Raw genomic sequence first — 19,779 nt, 5'->3', positions numbered from 1 at the left:
GGAGGAGTGGAGTGAGATGAGAGGGGAGGGGTAGGAGAGTGCGTGGAGGGGAGTGGAGTGAGATGAGAGGGGAGAGGCAGGAGAATGCGTGGGGAGTCTATTTATGTGAATTGATCACACGGGGGCATCCCTGCCGCGCAAATTCAGTGCTCGCTGCTCATCTTGAGCGACACAGATTGAGAGGGGTCACAGGGGCATATGTGCCGTTCTTACCCGTGATGGGAGTCGAACTTTGGTACTACGACTGCACGTGGAGCTAGATGAAGAGCAGCAGGAGAGGAGACTTATTTTCAGGAGGGTCCTGCTACATCGGGATGTTTGGCCAGTTACCGTCGTCAGGGTTTGTGGCTTGGTCCGCCCAGATATATTCAAGAATCCATTGCTGTACTGTCATCCGCTGCCATGTATTATGTTTGTCGTCAATCCATTATTGATTTATCAACAACGGATGAAGCGTCTCCCTGCTGCTGCCCTTCGTCTACATCGGCGCCACTGAACCAGTGGTGGAAATTCCACATTGCCATGGCGGAGTTAGGGGTTGCGGTTGAGGTTAGGTTTCGAGAAGGAATGTGCAAGAGGGACTGGCTGTGTGTGTGGGGAGGGCGGGATGAACTTCCCTCGCAATTCGCGGGGTCACGTGGGTTTGGTGAACGAGCGACGGAGCAGGGAGCCGCTCAAGCCCACAGCCACCCCTCCCCCTCCTTGCTCCCCCCCCCCCCGAAGCTCCCCTTCCGACATCTGCCCCCCCCCACCCACCGCCCCCCACAACGCTCCCCGTCCCCGTCGATTGGACGTGAGGCAGTGACGCGAATCCGAGCGAGCAACGGGCGGCAGTGGACCTGATCCGCTTCATCCCCCCTCCACCCCCACCCCCCACTTCATTCACCCACCCTCCTCCTTTCTCCCAGATCCCTGTCCCAGGTCCCCACACTTAACCCTCGCGCTCACATCTCCGCCCCCACCTCCGCCGCCTCCCTCACCCCCTCCCCTCGTCTCCTTCTCCCCTCTCTCCCCCCCCCCCCTCCCCAGGTCCCTCTCAATTCTCGACCCCTCTCCCCACCTCCGTGACAACACGTCCCGGCACTCTCTCTCTGTCTCTCTCTCCGTCTCTCCGTCTCTCCCTACCGCTCTCTCCATCTCTCTCTTCTCAAGCCCCCCGCTCTCTTGCTCTTAATAATTCTTCCTCTGTCGCTCTCTCAGTCCCTCTCCCTCGCTATCCCGATCGCTCTGATTCCCTCTCCCACGCTCTCTCCCCGCTCTCTCCACGCCGACTGTTCCTCCACTCGCGGCGCCATCGGAAGGATCGCAGCGCCAAGTGCAGTTTGATGATGAGGGTTCCTCTACTCAGCGTGGGTGTCCATTGCATTCCAGACAGACAACAAGACACATACATAGACAACCAGACACACAGATAGACAACCAGGCACACAGATAGACAACCAGGCACACAGATAGACAACCAGGCACACAGATAGACAACCAGGCACACAGATAGACAACCAGACACACAGATAGACAATCAGACACATAGATAGACAACCAGACACACAGCTAGACAACCAGACACACAGATAGACAATCAAACACACAGATAGACAACCAGGCACACAGACAGACAACCAGACACATAGATAGACAACCAGACACACAGATAGACAACCAGGCACACAGACATGCAATCAGACAAACAGATAGGCAACCAGACACACAGATAGACAACCAGACAGATACATGGATGGATACACAGATAGATGGACATACAGAGAGAGAGAGAGCAATAGTTATGTATACACACACAAAGCTATATAGATGAGTATGCACTTATAGAGATGCATATACACATACAAGGCCAGATATATAGCTACGTTGTCAAACATATTTGCATGGACCAACATAACAGCAGTTACTTCCACAAATTATAAATCGACGTAGACAAAAAGAAAAACCACACGGGTGTATGGGAAGAGATCTAAAAGAATAACTGGGACAGACGGCTATAGATGGACAGGTGGACATTGAGATAGATCGCTGGACAGATATGTGTGTCTCAATAGACAGACACACGGGTATATGGAGGCAAGTCGACGGACGGAGGAATCGATTGACAGGCTGCGATAGTTCATTAACGTGATTCAAGGTGAGACAGCGAATTTCTGTACTCTGCCCGAGTCTTCCTGCCAAAGGCGCTCTCTCCATCTCTGCTGCTATTTAATTACTGCAATCAGGCCAACAATTATTATCATCGTCGTCGTCGTCATCATCATCATTAAGACAATTAGTACACCGTGAGCCCATCGCGTGCACAGAACTCATTTCCGAGAAGCGGCTCCTGAGGCGTCGTCCGAACTTCACGGAGGAGGTGGGCGGACGAGGTGGGCGGACGAGGTGAGCGGACGAGGTGAGGTGACGGAGCCCCCCATCACCAGGTGAGCGCAGTTCACGGGCGCGCGTGCGTGCGGGTGGAGGACGCGCGGGTGAGTGTTGGTAGGGGGCGGGTGGAGGGAAGGTTGGGGGGGGGGGTGAGGTGAGTGGGGTGAGCGTGGGTGAGAGTGAGGGGTGAGTGCCAGGCCTTCGTTCATTCGCGAGACGCGGTGGGCGCGCGCGTGCAGTTGGAGGGGAATCGCGCCACGTGTCAGGGTGCCCGTCAATCTACGTGGGTTGGCTAACACAGCACTTGCCCCGACAGCTTATGCAGGCTTTGAGGGGCATCTTTGCGTATGCGTGTATGTACGTGAGGGTGTATTTGTTGGTCTTCGTAAGTGCTCGCGAACAGCACATGCCCCAACAGTCTGTTAAAGCCATACGGGGGATATTTGTCTTGGCGTGCCTGTATGTACGTGAATGTGTGTGCATGCGTGTTGTGTGAGAGATAGCACGTGCGTGTGTAGTTGTGTGTGGGCTTGTGTTTAGTTGTGTGTGTGTTGTGGAGGCACGTGTGTGTATGTGATTATGCGCGTAGTTGTGTGTTAGTGTGCGAACGTACGTGCGTATGTACGTAGGATTGTATGTGTGTGTGGGGTTTGTGTGTCGTGTGTGTTGTTGTCGGTTTATGTGTGCATGGTTGCCTTAATATGTACTCCGTGTATTTGTAAGTGTGTATATGCATATATTAATGTATGTGTTTATGCGTTATGTTGTGTAAGCAGCTGTGTGTGTGTATGCTCTATGCGTACAAGCGTGTGTGTGTGTGTCTATATATGGGAGCGGTAGCGCGCTGCGCTGCGAACCCGGCGACCAGAGTTCGACTCACGACCAACGCCAGTGACGATTATCAGAGCCGGTCCTGGGCCTCTTCTAGGTTGCCTCAGCCTAAAATGAGTACCTGGTGCCGTGTGTGGTCAACACTACCACTGGGGAGACAAAGGCGGCCGGGCGTAGTACTTGCCGCGCCACCACCTCGTGTGTGCCGTTTCGGACTTTGATTCGTGCTCGCGAACAACATTTTGTTCGAGGCTACGTGGGGGATCTTTGTCTGTGTGTCTGCGTGCCAACCCACACTGCCCCTCTCATGCGTAATTCTGGCCTTAGCAGGTGCTCGCTTACAGCACTCGGCACACCATCTCCAAGTAGGGCTAGACGGAGAGCGTAGCTATTGTGCGAGTCTGTGTGTGTGTGTACGCTCACAGGATCGCGCGCGGCTTTCATTATTTATCGGCCTATTCGTTATGAGCACGGAGGGCTGTGTGAAACGCCGAGAGGAATCGCTTCGTATGACCATTATTCAAAATGCCCCTCCGCTCTCCTTTATGCGACGTACACGTGTGAGTGTGTGTTAGTGAGCTCGTGTGTGTGTACGAGTGTGTGCGTGTCTGTCTCTGTGTGTGTGTCAATCAGTGGGGAGCGGTAGTGAAGCGGTTAGCGCGCTACGAACCCGGCGACCCGAGTTCGATTCCTGCTCACGGCCAACAACAGTGACGATTATCTGAATCGGTCCTGGGCCTCCCCTAGGTCGACTCAACCTCAAATGAGTACCTGGCGCGCTGTGTAAACATCGCCACTGGGGAGACAAAGGCGGCCAGGCGTGGTGTTGACCACCTATAAGCCCCTCATGCGCCGTGTGAGGGGCCTTCATAGGCGCTACTAACGAACAGCACTTGCCCCAAAAGTCTGTTAAGGCTATACGTGGGGGGGGGGGGGTCTTTGTCTTTTCAGTAACGCGTGCGTGTGTAATTGGTCTCCCGCCTGTTTACGATGAGCTCTTTACCAATGGGTTTTTTTTTTGTAACAAATCCGCGCAGTGCTCTTCGTGATGGTTATTAATGCGCCGTCAATGTCCCCGACTCACGCGGGCGGGCAAAGCCTCGACAGGAAGCTGCGCCTGAGTCCGCTTGCTATCACAGTCCGCTCCGTGAGCGTCACGTCAACTCTTAACTATGCTTTTTCATTCTACCAGGTATTAGGCCCATTGAGCTATATAGCTCTATTTAAGAAGCGACCTGGCCAACAAATGACAGCTCAACAAAGTGGCTTATCACGTGGAAAATTATAGCAGCCAAACACTCTAAACGCGTGGTGATGTTGATTCTAAATGTGGAGGGCAAAACCGGATGACCCGGAAAAAAATCCACGCGAGCACGGGGAGAGACGCAAACTCCAAATATACAGCAGCAGCAGGCGTCAGGGTTGGGGATCGAACCCACGGCCTCCTGTATACCAGGCGAGGTAGTTAACATCTCCTAGCCACCGTGATGATGAGAGAGCGATAGAACCCACGACCTCCTGTATACCAGGCGAGGTAGTTAACATCTCCTAGCCACCGTGATGATGATGAGAGAGCGATAGAACCCACGACCTCCTGTATACCAGGCGAGGTAGTTAACATCTCCTAGCCACCGTGATGATGATGAGAGAGAGAGATCGAACCCACGACCTCCTGTATACCAGGCGAGGTAGTTAACATCTCCTAGCCACCGTGATGATGATGAGAGAAAGATCGAACCCACGGCCTCCTGTATACCAGGCGAGGTAGTTAACATCTCATAGCCACCGTGATAATGATGAGAGAGAGATCGAACCCACGGCCTCCTGTATACCAGGCGAGGTAGTTAACATCTCCTAGCCACCGTGGCGCCCACGCTTCTCGTGCCATTGATACAGCCACGTGCAAACCCAGGCGAGGCGGGCAGCTCCAAGATAAGAGTCGTTGAGATTCTTCGGTCGAATCTCCCTCCAAGCATAAGGAGGACCCTCCCGGCTGTGCCGTTGGTCGCGTGTTTTGTTGTTGTTGTTACTTAATAATTCACAAATAAGCCAAGGTAATTTGAACGCGCCCGAGAGGACGTTCCACCAAAGAGACGGAGCGATGGAATCGGTGCATACGCTGGGTGGAATTGTTCCATCGCAAAGGTTGTGAAAGATGGTGGCGGCTTGGTGAGGCATTTATCCAGCAGTGGATTGACCACGGTTGATGATGACTAATTTACAAAGCCCTTGTCAATCCACTGCTGGATGAAAGCCTTCCGACGACGCATCGGGGTTATTTCGACCATACTTCACCATTGCTGGTCAGTGCGGGCTAGTCGTAAAGGGTGATGTTTACGCACGGGATTTGCTACTCAATTAAGGCTGAGTCGACCTAAACGAGGTCCAGGACCGGTTCCGGATATCGCTCGTCGCCAATGGCGTGAGCCCGGTGGACGGGAATCGAACTCAGGTGGCCGGGTGTAGTGCAAAGCTGTACGTGCTTGCTCCACCACCGCGCGTAGACATCCACTCACCCCGCGTGAGATTCCACTGAGGTTGACATTTAAATCAGTGCCGTTGAACGCCGCGAGTCCTAGAGAAGTCGGTACTATCCAGGATGGTAAATGCTGTCAATATCCACAAAGACAAGTGTGCATTTATTTTATGTTTGCATAGCCACACACTTCCTGTGTAATTCCGATATCCCGTAGACGTTTCATATGGCTAGCTTTACTTTATTACGAAACCATATTCTCTTTAAAAAACATACTACAGGTACACTATTTTATATATAAAGAACTACTACGGGGAACATTTCTATCGTACAGTTTTGTCATTTGGAGGTAATATTGTTCAAGGAAATCGTCGGGAGCATTCGCCACCATAGGGGGTACCGATGTAAGTGACATTTCTGAGCCAATGGCTCAAAAGCCGCAATCCCTCTTTGTGTGAGTGACCTCCAATTAACGGGTGCGCTGGAGCGTGCCAGTGATCCAGCGCTTCGGGAGCAGGGGTTGGTGGATCATGTAGGCGGCGATTGGACGGGCTTGGAGGAGGGGGGGGGGAAGGTAGGTTGGGTTGCTTAGCAAAATATTCCATGAAAAATGAATCCTGCATTTGAGAGTATTGCCCCTTCTGAAAAGGAGTCTTGCATGATTAATACTGTGGACCCCCTACACACCCATAGTTTCACAGTGCCCTCCGCAACACCCCCGCTTTTACTCTAAATCCACCAAATTTAAAGGACCTCTTTCCCCCCCCCCCGGCCACCTTCTTTGTCTCCCTGCCCCCCCCCCCTCCCCGAAAGTATCCACTGAAGCCCGCACGACTTCATCAGGCTTTGCCTCGCGTCTCTGTAGGACACCACGGCGCGGCGCGGATTGTTCGCCGCTGCACTCGCATCCAATTCCATTCAATTTAGTTCAATGGGTGGCAGCTTACAGCATCAATATGAGGATGGCGAGGGGGAGGAGGAGGGGCAGGGAGTAGGGGGGGGGGAGGCGAGGGGAGGAGGATAACATTTTGTCCAATTGCAGGTGACACGTGCTGGCGGTTGGAGTTGATTAATTGGAACGGAGATGGTCGCGCGTGCTGATAATGATTTGGTATTAATAATAATGAATTAACAATGCCCTTTATTTACCCATGAGAACCTCATTAATTCTAAAAGGCTCATTTTCAGGAGGGCCCTGCTACGTTGGGAAAGTTCTGGTCAATAGGAATGCCACCGCTTCCGGAATTAATCCCGTGACACGCACGAGTCGCAACCTCTTCAAAGCTCTGCACAGATGGATGCAATGATCAATATGCTGCACGTGCTCTTTCCTCTTGTGGCCAGGTCGCGGCCCAAGCATACAACGCCTGGTTATTCTCAGGAGGCTTCCCATCACAGGATTCATCAGGGTCGGAGCCCTGATCTGGCTTCCGAGATTTAGCGCAGAAATATTACTGTTGCATCCACCGAGACCGGTTCTGCAAGTAGACCGAATCAATCTCGCAGCTAGGAAAACCATGAGGGTGGAATTTGGTGGAATGTGGTAGAGTTTTGTGGAGTGTGGTTGAGTGTGGTGCAGTGTGGTGGAGTTTCTATTCTACTTCGGATTTGCATCGCGCCCTTTACATTTTGGTGGAGTGTGGTGGAGTGTGATGGAGTCTAGTGGAGTGTGGAGGAGTGTGGAGGAGTTTGGTGGAGTGTGGAGGAGTTTGGTGAGGCTTGGTGACTCTGCATAGCAATGGAGACGCGAGGCCGCCTCGGCCGCTGAGACGACCCCATGACCTTGGTGTGACCGGCGAGGAAGCGCTGTAGCCGTGGCTCCGTGTTCACGGGAGGAGGAGAGTCGCCTGCTCCAAGATCCCGAGATGTGGCGAGATTGGGCGCACTCCTGGTGACGCGGTGATCGTGAAGAATGAAGTGAGGGCCCGGGGCAACTCGATGTTGATTGCAGGTGGTGGAAATCAAAAACACAAGGCGGGGGGGGGGGGGGAGCTGCGTGCAGGAACTGATGGGAGCTGCCCCCCAGCTCGCCCCCCTCTGCTTTTCTCCCCCCAGAACTCCCCCCCCCCCTCCGCCCTCCAAAACCCCGTGAACGAAGCTATCACGAATTGGGGTCGCGATAGCTCGCGATTGGGAGGTCGCCCCCCCGGGATCGTCTAAACGCGATCATGTGAACGCGTCGCGTACCATTCGCGGCACGTGCCCGTGGCCACTCAAGCGCACAGCCGCTGCTTGGACATCTGCGGCAGCCCTGATAAACACGCGCGCCACTCGTCTCTGTCTCTCTCGCGCGCGCTGTGTGTGTGTGTGGCTGCCGCATATTTCTGCGATGCGGATTTCACGACTCGTACACCTGTGGGATTTGGGTGTCTCGAGCTTGGTGTGGGCGTCCCCTAGGTCGATTCGACCTTAAATGAGTGTTCGCCTCCTTGCTGGCGTGGTTAAAAAGGAGACGGTTGCGGGCCCGTAGTGGTGGTGACGCTCGCGGCTGTGACGGTGGCTGTGATGAGAGCATTGGTTTTGGTGTGGTGGCGATTGTAGCTGGTGATGATGGGTGGTGGTTGTGAGGTGGTAGTCAGTGGCAGCTTTGTTGAGAGTTGGTGAGTGCTGGTGATGGTGGTCTCCAGCTGATTGGCGAGCTGATTGTGGCGACCTTCATAGGTGCTTCTCGCTAACAGCACTTGCCCCAAAAGTCCCGTCAAGGCTACACGGGGGATTTTTGTCTCTGATGATGACGATGATGCTGGTGATGGTGATATTGAGAGTTGGTGAACGGCGCTTCTGTTAATGGTGGTGGTTGTTGTTGTTGTTGTTGTTTAGTCGCGATGTTGGCAAGGTGAGCGATGACAGTGGTGGATGTAGTGATCATGGCGGTGTTTGCGGTGAGGGTTGTGTGCATAATTGCTGAGTGGTGCTGGGAGGTGTTAACAGTTGCAGTGATGGCGGAGGATGCGCTTGTGGTGGCAATTATTATTATTGTGGTGGTAATTATTATTCTTGTGGTTCTGATTGCAGCCTTGACGTCACAATCGCACACACACGATGCCGAGATAACGATTGGAAATAAATTTTATAACACACACAAAATGTTTTTGAAAGTGGCTCCATCAACTCAACTCAATGCACCTCCTCTCTCATCAAGCGCTCCTTTTCCGGGCCACGCGTGGCGCCTTTGGTGGCTTGACGATCGTCTCCACAACTCCTCACCCCCCCCCCCCCCCCCTGGGATCAGGAAATAATTGGGAGAGAGAGGCGAGGAGAGCCGCAAATGAAAACAAAAACAAATCGCGCCTCGCGCGCTGACGTTCCCGTCCAAGCCGGCGTCATTAACTCTTCGTTAGCCGCGCGATCTTTAATTTGGACAAAACTTCTCTTTACGGTGCACCACTCGCTTGCCTCTAACGAGTTAGCGTCATGATGGGGCGAGTGGGGGGGGTGCCCCCTAACACTCCTCCCCCGCCCCATCGTGGGTGGCTGAAGAGGGGCAGCAACTGGGACTCGCTTTTCATCGCGGATTGAGAGGGGGATTTGGAGGGGCGAGCGGTCACAGATGGGGTCAAGGTGTTCCCATGCAGCCAGCCTGAGTGTGTCTGCTGGGGTTTGTGGGAATCTCGAGTAAGTGTGTGTGAGTGTGTACATACAGGGAGTGCGTGTGTGCGGTATGTTTGTGTGTGTGTGAGTGTAGGGGTATGTGTGGGTGTGTGAGTGTAGGGGTATGTGTGTGTGTATGTATGAGTGTAGGGGTATGTGTGGGTGTGTGAATGTTGGAGTACGTGTGGGTGTGTGAGTGTAGGGGTATGTGTGTGTAGGGGTATGTGTGGGTGTGTGAATGTTTGGGTACGTGTGGGTGTGTGAGTGTAGGGGTATGTGTGGGTGTGTGAGTGTAGGGGTATGTGTGTGTGAGTGAGTGTAGGGGTATGTGTGGGTGTGTGAATGTTGGTGTACGTGTGGGTGTGTGAGTGTAGGGGTATGTGTGTGTGAGTGTAGGGGTATGTGTGGGTGTGTGAATGTTGGGGTACGTGTGGGTGTGTGAGTGTAGGGGTGTGTGTGTGTGAGAGTGTAGGGGTATGTGTGGGTGTGTGAATGGTGGGGTACGTGTGGGTGTGTGAGTGTAGGGGCATGTGTGTGTGTAGGGGTATGTGTGTGTGTGAGCGTAGGGGTATATGTGAATGTGTGTGTTGGTGAGTGTAGTGGTAGATGTGTGTGTGTGTGAGTGTAGGGATTTTTGAGTGTGTATAGGGGTATGGTGATGGCCAGGGGACGCCTTCATCCAGCAGTGGATAAATGGTGGCTGGTGATGAATTGAGTGATAAGAGGTGGTGTGCACGTTAACCGATATGAGTGAAAGATATCAACGTTTCTGGCGATCAACCTTGTTCAGGAAATATCCAGGCACATGGCGAGAGAGTCGTGCGTGCACTGGGAAGGTTCGGGCGATTGGGTAGATGCTGTGAGACCTTCAAAGGCTCTCGCTAGCAGCACTCGCCCCAACAGCCCGTGGAGGCTATACGGGGGGTTTTGTCTTTGCTGAGAGCAGCGATCAGCTGGAGGCGGTAGCGGATGTCAGATCGTGTGCAGGTGACATTCGTCTCAACCACGCACAACGACTCCACTGAGAGGGAGGCCCCGTGACTAGAAACATCTGGCAGGTTACCAGCATGGGATCGAGCGAAGCTGACTGCCGATGCGAAATGCGGCGTTGTTGAGACCGGCCCAGAGTTGTGCTTGCGTTGAGCAAACGCCGTTGATATCATGCACTCCCACGAGATGGGATGCGGGTCATGGGATGTGTTACAAAAATATATATGCGAGCTGTATATGTGGACAAATATGTGAAGGAGGCAAATTGTCTGGTGGTGCGGCTCAGCGTGTGATGAGAGATGCAACTCAAGGGTGTTTGCGCGCATTTCGCTGCCACCGCAGAGCGTGGCACTGCACGCGCCCGGTCTCCCGTGGCCTCGGGAAGATAATAATAATAAGATAATACTAAGATAATAATAATCTACTAATAAAATAATAAGATGATAATATAATAATATAATAATGGGGGGGGGGTGGGGGGGGCGAGCTTGGTCTGCGTGGCCCTGCATCACGGGAGACCGCGTTGGGAATGTTGGGATCACCGCGGGGAATTTCCCTGCGAGATGCCCACCGGGAGTCTAACTCAGCCCCTGACACCGGTGCTGTCAGCTCCCTCCACTCCCCACTGCCTCCCTCCCATTTCACCAAAACCCGCACTGACCAGCGTGGTGAAATATGGTCAACTCCCACACTTACACGGCGTGGGGAGGCCTCTTCATCCATTAGTGGATTGACCATGTAATTCATTGTATTTGTTTAATATAGTTACTGCTTCGTATCGCTTACTTAACATCGTAGCATATGTATTATATAACATTAGACAAAGATCCCCCGTATAGCCTCAACACACTGTTTAGACAATTGCCGTTAGGGAGCACCCATGAAGGCTGGAACGGGTGGCCAGCACTAAATTTGGCCGCCTTTGTCTCCCCAGTGGCGATGTTTTCACACCGCACCAGTTACTCATTTTAGGCTGAGTCAACCTAAGGGAGGCCCAGGACCGGTTCAGATAATCGTCACTGGCGTTTACCGTGAGCGGGAATCCAACTCGGGTCGCCGGGTTCGTATCGCAGCGTCGTGCTCCCGCTCCCCCCCACACACACACCCACACACCCACACACACCCACACATACATACAGTACCCACACACAGAGATGCAAATGGAACGGGCAACCATGGACAGAGCAGCCGCCTTCGCCTCCAACCCCCCGCGGCGGAGCGGAGGACCGCACGCGTCGCGGCCGTGATTGAAATCTGCCCGCGACCCGTGAGGCTGCGAGGCACGAGGGGGGGGGGGGTGTGGATGGGGGGACTCGGAAGACGACGAGGCGAGAGAGCGAAAGCAAGAATTCAGCCTGCGGTTTATTTTCTCCTCGCTGTTTCTACCAATTTCCAGGGAGGCCCGTGGGCCTCTTTTGAGTGCGGGGGGTGGAGGGGGGCGGAGCTGGGGGGGTTGACGGGCAGGGTAGGGGGGGGGGGTCCTACGTGGATGGTTGATCGCTCTGTCCTGTCGGGACATTCATCCAGGAAGACGTGAGCAGAGTTCTTGTGTTTGCAGACGTGGAGAGGGCGACCCACCCTTTCCCTCCTACTCGCCCGCCCGCGCTCCCCCGACAAACCACCACCAACACGAACAACATTACAGCTAAATCTATATCTTGTATGTATACACACAGACAGTCGTCAATGAACTGCTGGATTATACACCCTTCCAAAGCTCTGCTTCCGGGATGTGACTAAATCGGGCGAATTCCCGGCGAATTCGGTTAAAGGGTGAATCCACGTGGCTTGTGTAAAATCGTACCGTGTCCGTCCGACCTCGCTGTGTACACATGTTTGTATGTTGAATTTCGTTTGCACCGTACGTAGCTAACCGTGCTAATCGGAGATGCAGTGTGTGGATGCGATTGTTTCGTGTAAGTCTATGTGGAGCACTCTGTGTATTATGACGTCGGGGAGTGATGATCTCTCAAGTGAGTTGGTGAGTGAGTGAGTGAAGGTGGCGATCGAGTGCAGGCTGCCTTTAAATAACATCGTTGCAACCGCCTGGACCACAGGACGGGTTCCCCAAGTGTGGAAGGATGGGCCCGATGCGTCTCCCTTTTAGAGAAGTGGCTCTGCACTGATTGTAACAACGAACCGGGGCATCTCCCTCCTCGGTGTGAAGCCGGCAAAGATCCTGGTAAAGGGTTATTCAGTATCGCCCCTCGCCAGGCAGCGCGCTGAGGAGAGGCTTGCGGAGCCCCAATGTGGTTTCAGGCTTGGGCGGTCCTACACAGATGCAATATTCTCTGTCTGCTGTAACAGAGGTGTAGGGAATTTCCACAGGACCTACATCTTTGGCTTAGTGACCTGATCAAGGCCTACGATACGATCTAGCGGCCGGGAATTTGGGTTATTCTTCATCCCTTCAAGGTCCCTGACCCTCTTTTCACGATCATTAAGGACCATCAGGATGTTGGGCAGATCCATTCCCGGTACACACCGTCTAGATGTGGAGATAGGAGATTAGAACAAGTGTCGCTGCACTGCGCTACGAACCATGCAAACCTGAGTTCGATTCCATGGCACGGCTAACATCAGCGGGGAGTGATCTCAGAACCGATCTTGGGCCTCTTCCTAAGTCAACTCGGCCTGAGCTGTGTATTTGGTGTGGCCGTCTAAAGACAAAACGCGGCTCCATGTGGCCACACCACCTCCTCGTGCACCGCGCGGGCCTCAACAGATGCTGGCGAGCAGCGCTCACAAACTACACGCGAGTGCCCTCCGCCTTGGTTTCACGCGACACGCGCATGACGGAGACCCCCGTGTATGTTCGGTGCTGTTAGCGAGCACCTATTGAGGCCGCTTCACACACACACAACACACTCCCTCAGCGCCCCCCCCCCCCCCCCCGCATATGCAAAGCTAAGCAGTAGCGGCTCCAATTCATCAATCTGCCGGCACTTGAGCCGTGTTTAGTGTAGACTGTGCATTCTATATCGTTCCTCCTTGGCTCCCTACCCTCCACCACCCCACCTCATCTATAAGCCCCCACCCTCTTACCTCCCCTCCCCCCGCTTCCCAGCCCCTAACCCTTTCGGCCCTTTGGCCCTCTCCCCCTCCATGCCAAAGAGAATCCCTAAACTCAGCGGAATGAGTGCGGTCTCCGTGGCAGATCATTAATGAGATGATCGAGTCTCGGAGACTCTGGCTGGGACGGCGCGTGTTTGTCACGAGTGTCACGGGCAGTGGAGGCCTCGGGTCCGAGCCCGGCACCGCTCGCGAGAAGCGAGGGCCCAGGGGGGTGGGACGTGGGACGAGCAGACGGAATTAATTGTGAGTGATTAGTCACCCCCCCCCCAAACCACCCGCTAGCTACCTCCACCGTGACCTTGCTCGGACCGCAAATGGAAATGATGCTGGCGTGTGCGCAAATAAACACAAACAAACACAGAAGCAGCGCGTGCACACACACACAACACACACACAACACACACAACAACGTCAAATCCCACACGAGCCAGCCGCGCGCAGACACTGACGCCAGAGAAACATCGCGAGATGCATTGTCTCAAGAAATGTATACAACTACATCACTAGACCTCCTTTGCCAGTACCAAAATATAATAATAGGGTTTTTCCACTTTTTTCTGGCAACAAAACTGAAACCTTTTTTTACGAGGATTCATGTCTGCATTAACCGCAATACTTGCAATCAAAATGCAAACCAAAATACACTAATAATACAGTGAGGGAAAAAAGTATTTGATCCCCTGCTGATTCTGTACGTTTGCACACTGACAAATAAATGATCAGTCTATAATTGTAATGGTAGGTTTATTTGAACAGTGAGAGACAGAATAACAACAAAAAAATCCAGAAAAACGCATGTCAAAAATGTTATAAATTGATTTGCATTTTAATGAGGGAAATAAGTATTTGACCCCTCTGCAAAACATGACTTAGTGCTTGGTGGCAAAACCCTTGTTGGCAATCACAGAGGTCAGACGTTTCTTGTAGTTGGCCACCAGGTTTGCATACATCTCAGGAGGGATTTTGTCCCACTCCTCTTTGCAGATCTTCTCCAAGTCATTAAGGTTTCGAGGCTGACGTTTGGCAACTCGAACCTTCAGCTCCCTCCACAGATTTTCTATGGGATTAAGGTCTGGAGACCGGCTAGGCCACTCCAGGACCTTAATGTGCTTCTTCTTGAGCCACTCCTGTGTTGCCTTGGCCGTGTGTTTTGGGTAATTGTCATGCTGGAATACCCATCCACGAGCCATTTTCAATGCCCTGGCTGAGGGAATGAGGTTCTCACCCAAGATTTGATGGTACATGGCCCAGTCCATCGTCCCTTTGATGCGGTGAAGTTGTCCTGTCCCCTTAGCAGAAAAACACCCCCAAAGCATAATGTTTCCACCTCCATGTTTGACGGTGGGGATGGTGTTCTTGGGGTCATAGGCAGCATTCCTCCTCCTCCAAACACGGCGAGTTGAGTTGATGACAAAGAGCTACATTTTGGTCTCATCTGACCACAACACTTTCACCCAGTTGTCCTTTGAATCATTCAGATGTTCATTGGCAAATTTCAGACGGGCATGTATATGTGCTTTCTTGAGCAGGGGGACCTTGTGGGCGCTGCAGGTTTTCAGTCCTTTACGGCGTAGTGTGTTACCAATTGTTTTCTTGGTGACTATGGTCCCAGCTGCCGTGAGATCATTGACAAGATCCTCCCGTGTAGTTCTGGGCTGATTCTTCACCGTTCTCATGATCATTGCAACTTCACGAGATGAGATCTTGCATGGAGCCCCAGGCCGAAGGAGATTGACAGTTATTTTGTGTTTCTTCCATTTGTGAATGATTGCACCAACTGTTGTTACCTTCTCACCAAGCTGCTTGGCAATGGTCTTGTAGCCCATTCCAGCCTTGTGTAGGTCTACAATCTTGTCCCTGACATCCTTGGAGAGCTCTTTGGTCTTGGCCATGTTGGAGAGTTTGGAATCTGATTGATTGCTTCTGTGGACAGGTGTCTTTTATATAGGTAACAAGCTGAGATTAGGAGCACTCCCTTTAAGAGTGTGCTCCTAATCTCAGCTCGTTACCTATATAAAAGACACCTGGGAGCCAGAAATCTTTATGATTGAGAGGGGGTCAAATACGTATTTCCCTCATTTAAATGCAAATCAATTTATAACATTTTTGACATGCGTTTTTCTGGATTTTTGTGTTGTTTTTCTGTCTCTCACTGTTCAAATAAACCTACCATTAAAATTATAGACTGATAATTTTTTCGTCAGTGGGCAAACGTACAAAATCAGCAGGGGATCAAGTGATTTTTTGTTATTTCATTTTCACCTACGTGACTTTACCCAATAAAACCAAAGAGCATGGATCCTAGCAGTCACGAAAGCTTTAAATCTAGAAGGGGATCAAATACTTTTTTCCCTCACTGTTTATGCATTGTCCTTGAAACTGATTGGTCCACACCAGAGACAGCTTTCTTTTGAGCCTCATCTCAAGTGGTGCTCGACAAGATGATGCCAAAAGGCGTACAGCTCAAAGACAATGCACTATCAAAGTAATGAGGGCTCGGGGTTAGCATCTGCATTATTAGACCTCCTTTGCCAGTACCAAAATATAATTTTGGCGTCATCTGGTCGAGCACCACTTGAGATGAGGCTCAAAAGAAAGCTGTCTCTAGTGTGGACCAGTCAGTTTCAAGGGCAATGCAGAGATTATCAGAGTTTGTTTTTCGTTTGCATTTTGACTGCAAGTATTGTGGTTAATGCAGACATTAATCCACGTAAAAAAAGGTTTCAGTTTTGTTGCCAGAAAAAAGGGGAAAACCCCCTATTATTGTATACAACTAATATATGTATACTGTAGGGTGTGTAATTCAGATGCGTCTTTCAAGGCGTGTAGGCTAGCTTGGAATAAATAGGCCAAATACCATCGCCAAATACCATCGCCAAATACCATCGCCAAATCGGCTTTCTCCAGAGATATGCTTCGGGTGGAGGCCATTCCCGCGGCAATAGGGTGAGCGGTCAAGTGCAGGGCTGCGCCTCGACCCTTGAGTCGTGTTTGTAATTGACGGAGTGCATTGGCAGGTCAGTGGCATAATTCCAAGTGGCGGGCAGAGAGAGCGCGGGCCTGGGGAGCCACGCGTCGCCGCTGGCTAGGAGGCGCGATGGACGATGATTGAGACTGATGACGGAACGGCAGCCAAAGGAGTGGAACTCGTTCCCGGGATTGTTGCATAGCGGGATCGTGATGCTTGCATCCAGCAGTAGATTGAGCATGGCTGGTGATGATTATGATAATTTACAGTTATTTGTCACACTGTACTGTTTATGGGGATTTCTTAACCATAGTTCACCACGCTGGGCAGGGTGGATTGGTTAAAAGGAATTGGGGGGTTGTACGGGATCGATTCGTATATCTCGCCCGACCGCCTTTGTCTCCCCAATGCTAATATTTACACAGCACAGCAAGTCCTCATTTAAGGCTTCGTCGATTATGGTTATGAATTGAACTCAAGTAACCAGGTTTTTTTAGCGTGGTGCGCTAACCACTGCACCACCGCTCCTTTGTCTCAGTTAAGGACGCAGAGAACTGCACTCGGCTTTGCGATGCTGCTGATGCCGCCGATGACTTTGCTGATGCTACTACTGCTGATGATGCTGATTACTTTGCTGATGCTCCTACTGCTGATGATGCTGATGACTTTGCTGATGCTACTACTGCTGATGATGCTAATGATTTTGCTGATTCTGTCGCAAACTGCCGATGCAACTAACGAATGGCTGCGGTGGATAAAAGTCAGTTTAAAGTCATACGAGTTTGGATACTGTTCATTGGCGGATTTTAGTCAGTTGTGGAAATTCTACATTCCTATGACAGGTACAGGGGAGGGGGATAGTATTTCCATAGGACCGCCACTGTTACCGATCAAAGTAAAGTTATAGAGTAAATGATTTCCTACTCAAAGGAGAGAAGCGAGTAATCTTACATGTGATTTAATGTGATAATAATAGGTGCCAGCCAAAACGAGAGAGGCTACGTGTTCTAAGCCATATAATAACAGAACATGCAGTGCTATTACATGGAACATGAATAAATGCAATAATACATGCACGCTCTGATGAGTATGGCGACGTGAAATAATACATGCAGCAAGAATACGTGCCACAATAACACATGCAGCAAGAATACACGCAACAATAATACATGCAGCACGCATATGTACAGCAATAATGCTTGTATGCATGCCACGTAGTGATGGGTAAGCTAAGTAAAATAATACTAACAACAATAAAATGTGCAAAAAAAACATGCAGCATTGCTGCACTCAGCAATAATGCACGTAGCGAAAATACGTACACCTCAATTGCATTAAGCAATAACACGTGCATGCACGCGGTGGTGAGTCAGGCAGCGTGAAATAACACGTGCAACAACGATAGGCACAGGAATAACGCACGCAGGGATAATACAGGCTGCATTAAAACATGCGACATTAATACAGCCGGGACTAAGACGTGCAATAATAATAATAATAACACGCGTATCAATAATATACGCGCAGTGATGATGCGTCAGGGCTGATGCCGCACGTGAGGGGGATGAATCGAGGGGAGGGGGTGCAGACGAGGAGCCACTCGAGGCCGCGCTGAGCTCTGCACCCCGAGCGGCTCTGGACCAATACCGTGGTCTGCCAGTGTTTGGAAACACGTGTGTTTGTGCGCGTGTGTGTGTGCGCGCGCGTGTGCGTGTGTGTGCGCGCGCGTGTGCGTGTGTGCGTGTCTGTCTGGAAATCGAACTCGGTTCGCCGGGTTCGTAGCGCAGCGCGCTAACCACTACACCACCGCTCCCCACTACAACAACCGCGTAGATACACATAGGAGAGTTTATGTAATGAATACGGCGCTTGCACACACTAATATAAAGACCTCCCGTATAGCCTTACCAGACTGTTGGGGCAAGTGCTGTTAGCGAGCAGCACCTGTGAAGGCCGGCACGGCAAACGAGGAGGTGGGTGGCCAACACCACGCCCGGCGGCCTTTGTCTCCCCAGTGGCGATGTTTACTACACACCGCACCAGGTACTCATTTCCACACACACACGCGCACGCACGCACACACACACACACACGCGCACACAGACGGACATAAACACGCACACACACGCGCACACACGCACACACACGCGCACACACACTCGCGCACACACACAACAACAACCGCCATTCGCCACTAAGTGGCGGTGACGTCACCACTACGCTTGTGCCAGGCCATGTGCACCTTGAGGCCACGTGAAGTGTCGAATGCCCGCTGGCAGGAGGTCACGGAGCAGACCCAGGTGCCACGGGTCGGCTGACCGAGATGACTGGCTGATGCACCACCTGTGCCCCCTACTGTGCCAACCTGCTGTGCTTTAGCCACCCGGCGCTCCGCTCGTTGTTGTGAGCGTCGCTCCTCCGCCCTCCGTTGTTGTTGGCACCGCTGGTACCAGTCATCGGCAAGCCCACTCAGCTCCACGTCCTCCTGCACCACATCACTCCATCTCTTCTCCAGCCAGTGCCGCGCCCGTTTTGCCCCCTCGATCCGGCCGAACAAAAGCTGTTTCGGCATGCGGTGGCTGGGCATGCGGGCTACATGACTCAGCCAACGCAGCCTTGCCTGCCGGAGGAGCTCACCGATGGGACCGTGCCCAGATCGTTCAAGGATTTGTGAGCTCCTCACACAATCCAGCCTGGTTAAACCCAGGATGGATCGCAGGCAAGCTAGCCTAAATGTTTCTAACCGGCGAAGATGTTCCATTAGGGGGGTCCACGTTGCGCAAGCGTAGAGAAGGGAGGGAATGACCGTGGCCGAGAAGACCTGAAGCTTAGTGCGGAGCGACAGACCAGGTAGCTTCCACACAGCGTTACGCAACCGATGAAAAGATATTGCCGCTCGACTGATTCGGAGTGAGACCTCTGCTGTTAAACTGGAGCCGGTCATAAGCACACTGCCCACGTATGGGAAACTCTCCACTCTCTCCACAACTGCCCCATCACCGATTGGGAGTTGTGGGGGTGGAGTGTCCGATGGTACAAAATACCCAGGAAGGTGCTTAGTTTTGGTGGGGCTGATGGTAAGGCCCCATCTCTTAGTAGCACGCTCCAGTCTCAGCAGCAGCGTCTCCAACCCCTCCTCTGAAAGAGCAGCTATTACCAAATCATCGGCATACATAACGTGGTTGAGCAATAGGGAGACATCCCTTGACTGCACCCGGGCATCGATCAGCCTCCCATTATATCTGTACCATATGGAGATTCCCCCGGTACAGCTATTGAAGGTTTCACGAACTACGTGGTCAAAATAGATGTTAAATAATGTGGGAGCCAGAGGACATCCCTGTCGTACCCCAAGGTGTACGGGGAATGGCTCTGACTCCCGGCCATGTAGTTTTACCCGGGCCCGCTTACCATCATGAAGGTCCTTAATGATCGTGAGCAGAGGGTCAGGTACTCCAAAAGCACGAAGAACAACCCA

At 52.1% G+C, this 19,779-nt stretch overlaps 1 protein-coding gene across 5 annotated transcripts in view; it reads left to right on the top strand.

The window, feature by feature from the left end:
- Nucleotides 1-1,010: 1,010 nt before the first annotated feature.
- LOC116941918 (uncharacterized) overlaps nt 1,011-19,779 on the top strand; it is a 122,745-nt gene continuing 103,976 nt past the window's right edge. For 2 of the 5 annotated variants that reach the window (XM_076067679.1, XM_076067686.1), the window contains exon 1: nt 1,011-2,426. The gene's annotated coding sequence lies outside the window, so the exon portion shown is untranslated. Of the gene's footprint in view, nt 2,427-15,314; nt 18,345-19,779 lie in introns of those variants that run through there. The other 3 variants (XM_076067693.1, XM_076067691.1, XM_076067690.1) reach the window with 2 other exon arrangements.

Source organism: Petromyzon marinus, chromosome 1, assembly GCF_048934315.1.
Source record: "Petromyzon marinus isolate PM22_M1 ecotype Great Lakes invasive population chromosome 1, UKy_Petmar_22M1.pri1.0, whole genome shotgun sequence".
NCBI lineage: Eukaryota > Metazoa > Chordata > Hyperoartia > Petromyzontiformes > Petromyzontidae > Petromyzon > Petromyzon marinus.
This window is presented reverse-complemented; position numbering and strand designations above follow the sequence as displayed.